Source organism: Leopardus geoffroyi, chromosome C1 (genome assembly GCF_018350155.1).
Source record: "Leopardus geoffroyi isolate Oge1 chromosome C1, O.geoffroyi_Oge1_pat1.0, whole genome shotgun sequence".
Taxonomy (NCBI): domain Eukaryota; kingdom Metazoa; phylum Chordata; class Mammalia; order Carnivora; family Felidae; genus Leopardus; species Leopardus geoffroyi.
In genome coordinates this window covers 138,846,825-138,860,515 of record NC_059328.1, presented here as the reverse complement: position 1 = coordinate 138,860,515, position 13,691 = coordinate 138,846,825, and the positions used below count along the sequence as shown (strand labels likewise).

The window sequence follows — 13,691 nt, the reverse complement described above, 5'->3', positions numbered from 1 at the left end:
ACCCTGTTATGGGGCATGTTACAGTTGCATCTTTACACTTCAAGCTGACTTGGAAACTTTTTCTTGTTATTGCCCTACCCCTTTCTGATGATGTAATTACTTACCTTACTGGAGAAATTAACATTCTGATGAAATAGGTCACTGTCACATCGTGACTGTTGATTTGCATGCTGTTCTCCTACAGAAAGTAAGAGAACTGAACCAGTCCTCATTGTGACTTTCCATTCCCACTTTTCAGCTCTCAGATAACATCTTGAAAAGTGGCCTCTGGCCCCTCTTACCCCTCCCCCCCACCCCAGTTGTTTTTTGTCTCCTTGGTTTATCCCATAGTGTTTATAAACAAGAAGAGGAGGTAAGAAAAATATGTGAATAACCATGAAAACAAGGCAGAAGGTGTAAAATGCTACAAATAATTATAAATAGTGTTAAGTAGATTTAGTAAAAAAGAAGTCACTTATCTTTTTTTATTTCATATTTTAAAAAATATTGAATCCTTGGAAAAGATGAGGTCTTATACATCTATATCTATATCTATATCTATATCTATATCTATATCTATCTATATGTATCTTTGAATCATTGGACAAGAAAATAAAGGTCCTGAAATGTTAACAAGATTTATGAACACAGGAACAAGGTCTTATAGAGGCGATTGAAATATGTGACAAGCATTAGCATTTCAGAGTAGTGATGAGCTATTTGTATAGATTGATGTGGCTAAAAATTAGACAAGGCATATTAAAAGCTGAGATCATTCAGGCTTAGGAGCAGCTGAATATGAGCAATTATGAAGCAGTTAAGCCATTAAATAAAACTGAATATCTTGTGAACTGCCAGAGCAAAAAGGCACCTCCGTGTGACCGAGAGCTTTATCACCAACACTCTCGTCTCAAAAACATAAACATTAGGAAATGTTGGTGCCAAGGGCGATGGAGAGGTTCTTTGAAGGCAAATCATGTCACATGTTGCTCAGGACAGCAGTCTCATGCAGAGAAAACCATCTCTAACTGGGCATACCGATTGTGTGAGCAGAATGTGGGGATAAAGGGATTAAGGCCACCGTTTTGGTTTGGGGGCTGATACAGGGTCTGAATGATTCAGACCCTGTGGTGAATGGTTCACCTGGTTTTCGTCATGCTCCTATAATTGTACATTCAGGCTGGCTGCTTTCATCAGCTGATCCCTCTTGTGTGAAGGATTGTAAACATGGGTAATGCTGTCTATGTGAAGATGATTATTCTATTCCCGTTCTGCTCTGGTGTTAGGTGCTTTAACATGAGAGGGTTTCAAGAACACACTATGTGAGGGGAAATAATCCTTAAAACATCTGTTCTTTCTCCAGTCCCTGTGACTTGGCTATACCATTTGATAGTAAATAAGATTATTCTGTGAAGAATAAGCTGAGGCAGTTCCAGAATGGATCTGCCCCCATGCAGTAATGCTGTGTCTATATGCACAAGTCGTTTGAATGGCTTAATTGGTTGTCAATAAAACATCTAATATTTATTAGGAATCTGCCATGTGTTAGGCATGGGGTAGGTACGTTTACATATTTATACAGGAGAAACAGGGCGTCAGAGTAGAAAGAGCACAATTAGAGCTTAAGTCTTGGCATAGCCTTTAACTAGTTGGGGCAACTAAACAAGTCATTTAAAACACTCAAGGGCGCCTGGGTGGCTCCGTCAGTTAAGCATCTGACTTTGGCTCAGGTCATGATCTCCCAGTTTGTGGGTTTGAGACCCATGTTGGGCTCTGTGCTGACAACCCAGAGCCTGGAGCCTGTGTCAGATTCTGTGTCTCCCTCTCTGTCTAACCCTTTCCTGCTCACACTCTGTCTCTTTCTTTCTCAAAAATAAATAAAAACATTTAAAAAACTAAAACACTCAACAAATGTAGAAAAGGAAAGCAAAGTCTCTAGATCTGTATTTATTTTGCTGTTTAAAAGCATGTGTGTGTGTGTGTGTGTGTGTGTGTGTGTGTGTGTGTGTGTGAGCATGTGCATCTGCGTCTGGAAGAGATTATCTTTCATATTCCCTCCAGCCCTAAAGTTCTATGGGCTGTGCGTGTATACAGCTTTATTTATATTTTTGACCCTTCTGCTTTTTCTTGGAAAATATACTTTCCATTTGCTGTATTTTCTTTCTTCTACAACCAAGTCAGTCATCAAATTCCACTTTGATTCTTCTTTGAATTCTCTCTCAAATACCTTGCTTTCAACCAGTCATTCTGTATCAGGAAGCCCAGTGGTTAGAAAAGCAGTCTCTAGAGTAGAATAGATGTAGGTTGCAATTCCTCCTTTACGGTTGGTAGCTGTGTGATCCTATGATCCTGTGATCTTTGCTATTTATTGAAAGTGTTTGAAATTCAGCTTCCTTATCTGTAAACAGGAATGGTGATTTCTAACTCTCAGGATTGCTGTGAATATTAAATGAAAGAGTGCATACAAAGTACTTAGCAAAGTGTCTGGTACAGAAAACTCAATGTTAGCTAGTCCTTATACTGCTACACTATTAGTAGTAGCAGTTGTGGAACTACTTTCCTACCATTGCCACCGTTGTTTTCATCCTACCATCCTTTTTCATTATACTGGTTCACTACAACAGCCCTGTAGCTGATGTGCTAACACCATTCATGGAACATGTACTATGAGAAACAACTCTACAACAGGGTAGACTCTCTCTGTGTTTCATTGTGGAGAGTTTCTGTCATTTTAGACCCAGGTTTGTTCATTTTATTCCTGTGGCGTCTAATCTGCTGTTTATTTCTTTCAGTGTATTTTTCATCTGATTGCATTTTCCATCTATAGAAATTTTAATTTTTTTGGAACAAGTCTCCTTGACTTGCTCATGGTTTCCTCTACCTTAGTGGTGCTCAACCAGAGGTAATTTTGCCCTCGAGGAGACGGATGAAAATGTCTGAAGATATTTTGCTTGTCACAGGGGAGCATGGGGAATGCTACTGGAATCTAGTGGGTAGAGGCCAGGCTGCTGCTAAACATCCTATAGTACACAGGACAGCTCCCTCAATGAAGAATTATCTGGCTCCAAATGGCAGGAGCACCAAAGCTGAGAGACACTGCTCTACCTTGGATAAATGGAATATAGTTGTGGTATTTGTTTTAATATTTTTGCCCACTTGTTCCATCATTTGTGTCATTTCTGAATCTGTTTCTAGTCATTGTTTTTCTCCTCATTATGCTTCTTTGCATGCTTGGTGATTTTTCATTGGATGCCAGTTACTGTGAATTTTATCTTGTTGGGTGCTGAATACATTTTGCATTCTTTTAAATATGCTTGAACTTTGTTCTGGACACATTTAAGTCACTTGGAAACAGTTCGATCCAGTTTGAAAATTTGCTAAGTGGAGTAACCTTCCGTCTAGGAATAATTTTTTCTCACTACTGAGTCGATAGCCTTCTGAGTCCTCCACCTGATGCTCTGTGTATTATAAGGTTTTCTACTGTGGTGGGGGCAGGGGAGAAATGGAACTATTTTCAGATGTGTGTGAACTCTGTGGATTGCTTCTTTTCAGCCGTCTTTACCTGTCCTCAGTAATTTCCTCACACATACATGTCCTGGTCAGCTGTCAGGTGAGTACTCAGGGAAACCCTCTGTATATCTTTCAAACACGAGATTCCCCTCTCTGGTACGGCGTGCTGTGAATTCTACCTACTTGGCCTCCCTTCTTAGTCAGCTCTATCTTCTCAACTCAGGGAGAAAGCCAGGCTCTGTTTGGGTTTCCTGTCTCCATTATACCCTAGATACTCTCTCAAGGCAGTAAAAGGGAGCATTCGAGGTAAAACTCACCTGGTTTGTACTCTTTCACTCAGGCATCACTGACCTGTGCTTCCTATTGTCCAATGTCTGGAAACTAGTGCTTCATATGTTTGGTCTGTTTTGTAAAGTTACTTAAGGTGAAAGGGTAAATCTGGTCCCTGATACTCCATCAGGGTCAGAAGTAGAAGCTTGCAGTAGACTTTTAATAAAGGTACACAGACAGTGCTCTATATTATATTTAAAATAGAATCTCATTTTGTTTCCACAGCTGTGCTTCTAGAAACATATTCTATCTTCAGAATCAAACTGGCGTCAGTGCTGAGATCTAAGCCACAAGGTATGCATTTAGCAGAATAACCTCTGAACTCTTCCATGTTGCTTCTCTTCTGCTCTCTCTCTCTCTGTATCACTCTCCACGTGGTGTTCTTCTCTTGAGAATGTACTTCAGGGCTTCAGCTGTTCCATTTTAAACCTTTTACCCTCCTGTATCCTATTACTTGCTCAATTAATTTGGAACTTTTTTGGTTGCTCTTGGCCTTTTCTGCAGTCAGGTCCTAAAGTTTATGTACGGCTCAATAATTCATATGTCTGTTTGTTGGTTACAATGCAATTTAATGGTGTATTTATATTGCTGTATTTATTAGCTTTGAAATTCCTAACAGAGGGATCCATTTTCTGCCCTCAGGGCATGCTCACATTTTAATTACCACTCATGTATTAAAGAATATTTCTTTACATGTTTTCTAGTCACTTTTTTTTTTTTCTTAAAGACTTTCATTAAGATATGTTTATTGAAGAGGATGGGGGCTGGAAATATAATGAGAACTGGGGAATGAAAGCAAAATAAAATACGACTGAGTCCCAAGTTTCAGTGCTTGCCAGCTGTGCCATTACTATTTCTCTTGGTGGCAGGATATCTTCAGATTTTTCCAAAGCTAGAGAAATGTTAGCTCTTCGTGGCTTGTGGTCACTAGCCTGGAAGTTACTAATCCTGATGCTGTTATACTGTAGCTTGAGTGAGCTTGATCTGGTTAGGGGCTTGTTATGCTACTCCACGTAGTATGATGCTTGACAATAAAGCCCAGGATTTAGGTTGAGTGGCTCATAAGATTAGAGATGGGAAATGTGGAGTCTTTCATCTTTTGGTTCTTAATTCAGAGCCAATCAAGAAGTCATTGGATTTAATGACCTCCAGTTAGAGGATTCTGTGAAATAAGCTGTTGCTGTCAATCCTATTTTTAATGGACAAGAATCCCCATAATTCAGTGCCACATGGTACCCTTTGTTCTATAGGGTTGATAAATGGGCTGTGAATTGATGGTTTCTGGAAACAATTTCTCCCTCCCTCCTCAGAGCTTAGGCAATTTGATAGGATAAACTATAGAAATGCAACCAAACTTTATTACTGATCTAAATATGTTATTTGGAGTTGTTCCAGGACTTGGGGCTCATGTGGAGAATGGGGCAGCAGTAGGAAGTGAATTCTATGCAAATCAAAGGAAGTTAGGATCCACCATTGACCTAATAGCTTAGGGAGCACTATGGAAAAGCATCAGCAGTTTCCAAGCCAGGGAACCAACTCTTTATTCCAGGGTATAGCAGCTGTTTGAGCTGCCAGCTTGAGGCCAGGAGATCAAGGCCAAGAAGATAGTAAAACACTGAATACGTACTTGAATAGCAGCCTGAAGATATTAGCTCCCCCTCTTGACAGAAAGTCTCTTACATTTTTCCTTCCAGTGGGTGTAGATGAGCCAATTTAAGAGAATAGCATGTAGATTGAACAGTATGATGCAAAATGACAACAGGTTATGACAAATGGTAAGAGGTCCCAACATACTTGGATTTAAATCACTTGAATTCAACTCTATCCACTTGGGGGAAAAAAGAGAAGAAAAAAATAATTGAAATGGAGTGGATGATTCTGCTTGCCTTTTCATCCAATAAATGAGCAAGAGATAGATGTGAACCCAAGTTGTTTCCTGAGTTGGTCTCAGTCCTTATGTGCTTCTTACACTGAGTACTTCTATGCACAATGATTCAAATGTTTAAGGAGACTTCATTTTAACAACAACATGTCACTAAAAGCAAGCTAAGAACTTCACCTAGTGCTCGGTCAGAGAAGGAACTGGAAGAAGGGGTTATAAACCTTTCTAATAGATTTTTTTCCCAATGGTAATTTTGATTCTGTGAGTTTTGCTTCTAGAACCTGATTTCCATAAAAGATGCAACTACAATAGAATGGCATAATACCTGGCACATGGTTGGCACTCGACAAATATTGGTAAATTGAATGAATGTATGAATATTAGATATACTTATATGAGCAGAATGACAGGCAATCCTTTTCTAGAATATTTAATAGCTCTGCTAGAAATGTCTCTGTGAATTGCCCTAGCTACCATACATATATGGGTCTCATCTGTGTATCTTTTAATTGATCAATAGATCAATTTATCTAAAATATAGTTGTAACTACCACAACTCTTTAGTACTTTGAGTACTAAAGAATGATCTTGGTAAAATTTTAGTAAAATTTGAGTTGTAATACTGAGTGTTAAGTGTTATATTTTGTGACTTGCTCATCTTTGAGTTTAAAAAGAAATCTCTGTCATTAAAACAAAATAAATCAAAGAACGTTGTTGAAAACATATTGTAGAAATAGTCCATGTAGGCAGAAATTCACCTTGAAGTGAGTACTGCAACAAGGACCAACAATTGAATTGTAAGCCTTCCATTGGCCTTCCTAGCTGACTGACCATGGGTAAGCTGTAATCTTTCCATTCTCACTTTCCTTTTCTGTAAAATGAATGGGTTGGATCAGAACAAACTCTGAAATCTTTAGACTTTAAACATTCCATAATGAGTTTGAAAAAAAATCTTTGAAAATACTTTAGCAGACGAAAAGATTAAGGGATTTTTATTAGACTGATTTCCTTTTTCAGAGATCTCTAGCATTGTGATTTGGTATTTACAGAAGGGGCCAATCTTCAGAGCAAAGATTTCTACCTTAATACCTAATTTGCACCTCTTTAGAAACATTCAGAAATACTATTTGGAAGTCTCTTCTTAATTCTATAGTGGTTCTTAAATTTTATGATGCATAAATATTAGCTAGGAGGTTTGCTAAAAATGTGCATTCTGGGGTGAAGCCTAGAAATCTGAATATTTATGAACATCCTAATTCTGAGGTTATGGTCCCTGAGCTCATTTTAAGAAACACTGATTTAAGGTATAAATACAATTGTCTTTGGATAGGAAGGAGCTCGAGAAATAATCAAGTCTAATCTATCCTCAAAGATAGTTTATTCTCAAGGTCCACCATAGAAAGGTATTATACAAAGTTCTACTTTTATTTATTTATTTATTTATTTATTTATTTATTTATATTTTAGAGACAGAGTGTGGGTGGGGGACGGGCAGAGAGGGAGATACAGATTCTGAAGCAGGCTCCAGCTCTGAGCTGTCAGCACAGAAACCGAAATGGGGCTCAAACCCATGAGCTGTGAGATCAAGACCTGAGCCAAAGTCAGCTGCTAAACCAACTGAGCCACCCAGGCTCCCATACAAAGTCCTACTTTTAATTTATTCATATCTTTAAGAATTCCTTCTTTGTGTTGAACCTAAAACAATCCTGTTTCACTTTTATGGTTGCTTTTCTTTGTTGGCCCCAATACTTCTAGTAAAAATTCTTATGGGATCATGAAATCTTGGAATTGAAAGTGACACCAAGGGATGGTTTTATTTAAGTACTCTGATTTTTGGCTGGACTAGAGTAAAATAAATTTTTAAAAAATCATGAAATGATTAGAAGGCTAATATAAAAAGATTTGCTCAGTAAAAGACCTTAAGGGCATTTTAGAACACACAAAAAACTAGACAAAAATAAGGAAGCAATTAGAGACATTTCAAGACACAGAGCATTCCCAGTTAACTATCCTTAGGGAGTCATCTTTAAAAGTAAGCGACTGCCTGGCAGGTTGGTAGGTAAAAGGTGAGTAAGTAAAATCTGCCCTTAGGGATTTGTGGAAATGTAGATTGGCCACAGTTTGAGTAGAAGAAGGCAAGTGAAGAGAATAAGTCTTATGACTCTTACCCACTGATACTTGGTACCATTAAGCCTCCAGTTAGCTAGTGCCTGGACTTTATAGATGGTGCCTAATGACCTAAGAATTGTTTTCAAAGTCAGGCATGGCTCACAGCTCTGCCTTAGGGTATGGTGGAAGGTGGGAGGTGATGGTAGAGAAGATGAGTTTGTCAGTACCTTTTGTCATAAGCATGTGTGGGCTTGAGCCTAAAAGTTGTGTTGTTTATTTTGGCTTCCTTGCCACCTTCCTGTAGTGAGAATGCTCTCCAGAGTTTCATCATCTCTCAGAGGTTACTGAATGTCTGTTCTTTGTAGTATCAGAGGGGATGATTACAGGCAGCGACATTCTGGCTTTCACTCCTTTGCCCTTCTGACCCCAACAAATGTGTCCCATGGACAAGTCCATTTTTACTCTCTAGTCTGAACTTCATCTTTGATTTTGATTTGAACAACATCACATAATAGAAGAAAATGGAGTTGGAATTGAGAGCCATGCTTAAGGAAAATAACAGAAATTGATCAGATAAGGCTGGCCTAGGACATCCAAAGTAAACTTCAGTTTTGCCAGAGTTTCAGGTTGGTGTTGTCAGAAAGCATTTACCACCTCCCTTGTTCCTTTTTTCCCCCACTAGTAAAGCAAAAATCACATTATTAATATTTTTAATTGAAGCACAATTAAGAGAACTCTAAAAAGACACATTTTGCTGGTTTTTAAAATACTACATGTGAAGTCATTCAGTTTATTCTTTGTTCTATAGCTCTGAATTTATTCAGAATTTATTCTCTTGATAACTTGTTCAAATAATTTTAAAGTTTGGGTTGAATTCAAACAAATAACTTGAATAAATAATTTCCAACTGGATGGTTTTCCCCAATCCCTTTTTTTGAATGAAATAAAAATTGTCTCAATTGTAATAATAATGGTATAAAAAATAAATAGTATTTAATTCAAATTTATTTGATAATCAATACTAAGGAAAAGATCCTCTCCAAAGAAAAAATCAATAACCTCAAACTCAAGACATACTTTTCCAGAAATTTCTGAAGCCCCGACTAGGTCATATGTTCCTTATCTCTGCTCCTACAGCTTCCCATGGATACCTTTGTCATAAATTTTACTAAAGTACTATAAGACAGTAGTACAGCAGGAAGGGCCAGTGTATAAGCTAAAACCTAAAGCCTGAAGTATAATCCAAACTCCAGCATTTACTATCTCTGTGATTTTAAAAAAGTTAATCAACTTCTTTAGACTCGGTTTCTTCATCTGTCAAATGAGGATATCACTAGTATTTACCTCATACTCCACACATGAGGATTAAATGAGACAATCCATGTAAAGTGCTCAGAGCACTGCTTGGCATATATCGGATGCTCATTAAAAGTTAGCTAGCTATGATAATTGTCTGGTCCCTCCTCTATACTGTGAGTTCTCACAGAACACAATTTATATGTCAACATTCATGTTTATTCCTGAAGTTTGTGGCATATATTCTCTACTCCATAGATGCTGAATGGCAAGATGCTTTACTCTTGGTGACACTGTGGAATCCATTTTGCAAATGGAATTAAACAAACACAAACCCTCAAAGCTAATATTGTGGAGTATCCACACAAGGAAGCCGCAGATACATTATCTCCAACATTACATTGTGTGCAGTAGGGACAACAATGGAGCTTTAACAACAAATCTGCAACAGTTCTCTACCTTCTCCAGTTTGTGCTAAATATACACAAAATTTTAATACTTAGGAGAAGATTTGCAATTCGCCAAGTCGACAGAAGACTGCAAAAAGATTATGGAATTTTGGTGCTAAGAGGGCTCTAATCCTCTCATTTCATTGATGTGACTTTGTCCCTAGTGGTCCCTGTGGTTGATGCTAAGACACATAAGTAGTCATTAGAATGTCTGGAACCAATACCACGGACACCCGGTTTCTTGGAAAGGCTTTTGTGAGCAAACTTGCATAACTGAGGATAGTATGAGAATTTACTGGGTAATCTTAATGAACAACAACAAAAAAAGGGAGATGGGGTTATAAAAAAGCCTGCTAAAAAATCTTTGACTGAATACCCCAAGCAGAAAACTCTATCGCCAGCAAGGTGCTGGATTGCTGTGGTGTAGCAGAACAGTTTTGACTTTGAGGTAGAAGGATAGTGCTGCTTAGTGGTTTGGAGCCTTGGCCGTGGAGTCAGAAAAACCTGGGTTCTAACCCCAGCTCTGTCCTTTACTAGTTCTGGATCCCTGAAACCTTAAATTCTCTCTTTGTTATCTCAAGTGTATTTATTTATTTTTTAAAAGTTTATTTATTTATGAGAAAGAGAGACAGCATGAGTGGGGCAGGGGCAGAGAGAGAGACACACGCAGAATCCGAAGGAGGCTTCAGGCTCTGAGCTGTCAGCAGAGAGCCGGACGTGGGGCTCAAGCCCACAAACCATGAGATCATGACCTGAGCTGAAGTCGGAAGCTTAACCGACTGAGCCACCCAGGCGCCCCTGTTTTCTCAACTTTAAAATGCATACAATAGTACCTACTTCCTGGAATTATTTTGAGGATTCTCTGAGAAAATTTATATATTTAGTATATAATATTCAATAAGTGATAGATGTAGCCTTTGAAACTTCATTAGATTCTCTGAGCCTCAATTTTCATATCTGTACATTGGCATAATAACCTGTAATTTGCAAGACAATTGTAAGAATTAAACTTTCAACAAATGTTCTTTTGAAAATACCTACAATCTGGGTGTATTTGCTTCTTTCCTACTTTCTTCTGTCTCTTTGGCCTGTGTTTCCTCCTTCTTCTCTTCTCCTACCCAAGGATCAGGACCTTACATTATCTGCTGGTGGTCCAATGCTCCTTGTTGATCTGACAGTTCAAACCTAACTTTCTTGTTAGTGCCCTGTGCTTCTGTTTTTATTCTTCTGGTCAAAAAGTCACAATTCTTTTAGTGTTCATCTTACATGAGTATCAGTAAGGAAAGCAATCTGATTAAAGCAATTCACAGTCTACGTGTAGATAACTGGTAAATTAACTCAGAGACATTTGTGTTTTACAGCTCATGCTAGGAGAAATATTCTTACCTTGAAAAAACACATACAATTTATTAAATCAAAGAAATCAGCAACAGCTGTGTGGAAGATAAAGATAAAGAAGAAATAATTTGTGGAAAAATATTTTGGGACAGTACACTTTCCTCCTCTGGCAACTTTCCCTTAATACATACAAAAGAAAGAAATGGGTCAGCATCCCCACTCTGGAATGGTTGCGTAAGCAAGAGGAGTCTTTTAAAGGTGAGAGTGGATGTAGGTATTTAGATTTGGGTCTCTCGTGGGCCTAAGTGTCTCCTGTTCATGTGCGTTCTCTAGAGATATAGTCTGTGAGATCTCATTTTTTTTGAGACAGCCCCAAGTACCGAAAACATAGACTTTTTTTTTTCCTTGAGAGCACAATGGAAGCCTCTATTTTTATCTTGGCTGGAAATGAAAGGGAATGCTTCCAAATGTTTCAAATCTTCAGATGTCTTTAGTTTGGATGGAATAATATGAAAGATGAAGGCTGGCGGGGATGTGATTGAAGTCTATAAAGTCACGAAGGGTCTGAGCAGGGTGAATACAGATTTGCTCACCAAATTTCTGAAAGCTAAAGCCAAGGGCAATGCCTTAAAGCTTAAAGGGTGAACTCTTTGCACTTAATTGCACCTTAGCAAACATTCCTTTAGTTACAAAGAAAATAGAGTAGAATTCGAAGAGGCTGATGGGGAGTTTACCTCGAGAGGTGCTAACTGGACATGTGAGTAAACTCTGGGAGAGTTTAGGTTTATGTTCTGCATCGAATCTGCAGCTGAAAGGCTTGGATTAGAGAATACTTCAAGAGTCTCTGACATCCTGTGGCTTTGTATGTGATTAGTGAAAAAATTATGGGGTGCTTCTGGGTGCGTCCCTACCTTTCAGAGGCTGACATGGTATTAGAATATAAGTTCCTTAGTGTCAAAATTGGAGACTCCCTACTGGATCCAGAGTGTCTCACCTTTGCAGGTCCTCACTTCTCATGAGGTGAGTTTATCCAAGGGGAAAGTAATTTCTGAATTCTTAAACTAATTGTTGAATTCTTAATTGCCCACATTGTTATATGAAAAAGCAGAAGAGAATGTCCAAACCCTTGAGATTTATCAGATTTTCCTAATGAAATCATATTAGTATTAGCAACAAAACAGACACATTTAGTTAAGTTCCAATATATTTGTTTCTTGACCTGCCGTGATTCTATTAGTTTTAAAAAACACAGTGCTCAACTCAAAATGGATTGTTCTCTTGTTATAGCAAATGTATATTGATTTGATTAAAAATGCATTAATTTCTTTACATTTCAATAACAGTGGATTTTTTTTCAGAAAGAAAGGGCTGGAAAATGTGTAGTCATGTAACCTGATAATCTCAGATAAGTGATATTTAATATCACTCAACAGGAAATTTTTTCCCTTATACTTTTAAAGCAAAAATCTCCAATATTAAGTAATGTATGTAGTGCATATGAAACATTTAGAAGAAAAGAAACCTCTCTAATTTAACTCAAGGTCATATGAACATTGTCAGAGCAAAGAGGGAGCTGTGAAATTATCCAGGGAACTTGAAACAGTCTAGACAGTCAATCCAGATCATTTAAAAAGATATGTTAAAGATGCTCGTAAGAATAAGAGAGTTCTGCTAATATGAAGACACAGTTTGGGGACAAATCAAGTTTTGTTCTGTTTAAGAACTGGAGGTCTTACTTGCAATTCATTTTATTAGAAACATATATGCTTAAAATAGTTCCAAAGATAGGAAATTATTTAATAAATTAATATGTTTTATTCGTTTATCATGCACACACATATAGCCATAGAAATAGCCTTAGAAATAACCTCAGGGTACTCTCATTAAATCTCCCATTGACTGTATTTAGGCAAGTCCTTTATTCTTTTTAAATTTTTTTTATTTGTAAAATGAAGACATGATAGCTGAAAAGGCACAGAATAGATCATCTCCACGTATGGCTTAACATAAAATTGAATAAACTATGTCTATGTACATACAGACATACCACAATGTAAGTCTGCAACAGTTAGCTAATTATATAACTGGGGGAATAAATAGCAAATTAATAAATTATGCTTTTGTTTACTCTTCTGCAAAGGATAATTGCTCAGTAGCTCAAGCTTCCAATTAGTGGGAACTCATTCAATGATTGTGGAATTGAATTGATTGTGACCCATATCACATAAAAATGGGCTTGAATTCTAGCAGATATGCTTGAATTTCACAAATCTTGCATTCCACACTAGGGAAATCAGCCTCCAAAAGTATTTTCACTATTTTCATGGCTTGGATAAAGGTGGTAGGTTTCACTACCAAATAGCTATCTTTGAGAACAGAAATATAAACAAAATCACAGCTTGTATGTGAACTGATTCTCCTTTCCAATGCAGACTGAAGGCCAAATGTGTAAATATACGTTAGCAGTGTGAAGGCTCTCTTTCAGACAAACTGACATGCTAATTCTGCCAGGAGAATGTCACACACTTGCCTTTCTCTCCATTCTCAACATTGTCAACATTTTCATTGCTATCACTGCCCTGAAATTACTCCTGGATGACTTCTTTGCCCCCACCTGAACTGTTCAGTACAGTAGTCATAGCCACTGTGGCTGTCGAGCCCTTGAAATGTAGCTAATTCAAATGGAGCTGTGCTTGACATGTAAAATACACAGCGGGGTTCAAAGACATAGTATAAAAAAAAGAATGTAAAATAACGCATTAGTATTTTTTTATGTTAATTACACATAGAAATGATAG

At 37.6% G+C, this 13,691-nt stretch overlaps 1 long non-coding RNA gene across 2 annotated transcripts in view; it reads left to right on the top strand.

Annotated features, from left to right (window-relative positions):
- Positions 1-11,151, top strand: part of LOC123598904 — a 31,367-nt gene extending 20,216 nt beyond the window's left edge. For both annotated transcript variants that reach the window (XR_006712873.1, XR_006712874.1), the window contains exons 2-3: positions 4,045-4,113; positions 10,917-11,151. This is a non-coding gene — a long non-coding RNA (uncharacterized LOC123598904). The remainder of the gene's footprint in view (positions 1-4,044; positions 4,114-10,916) is intronic.
- Positions 11,152-13,691: the final 2,540 nt, after the last annotated feature.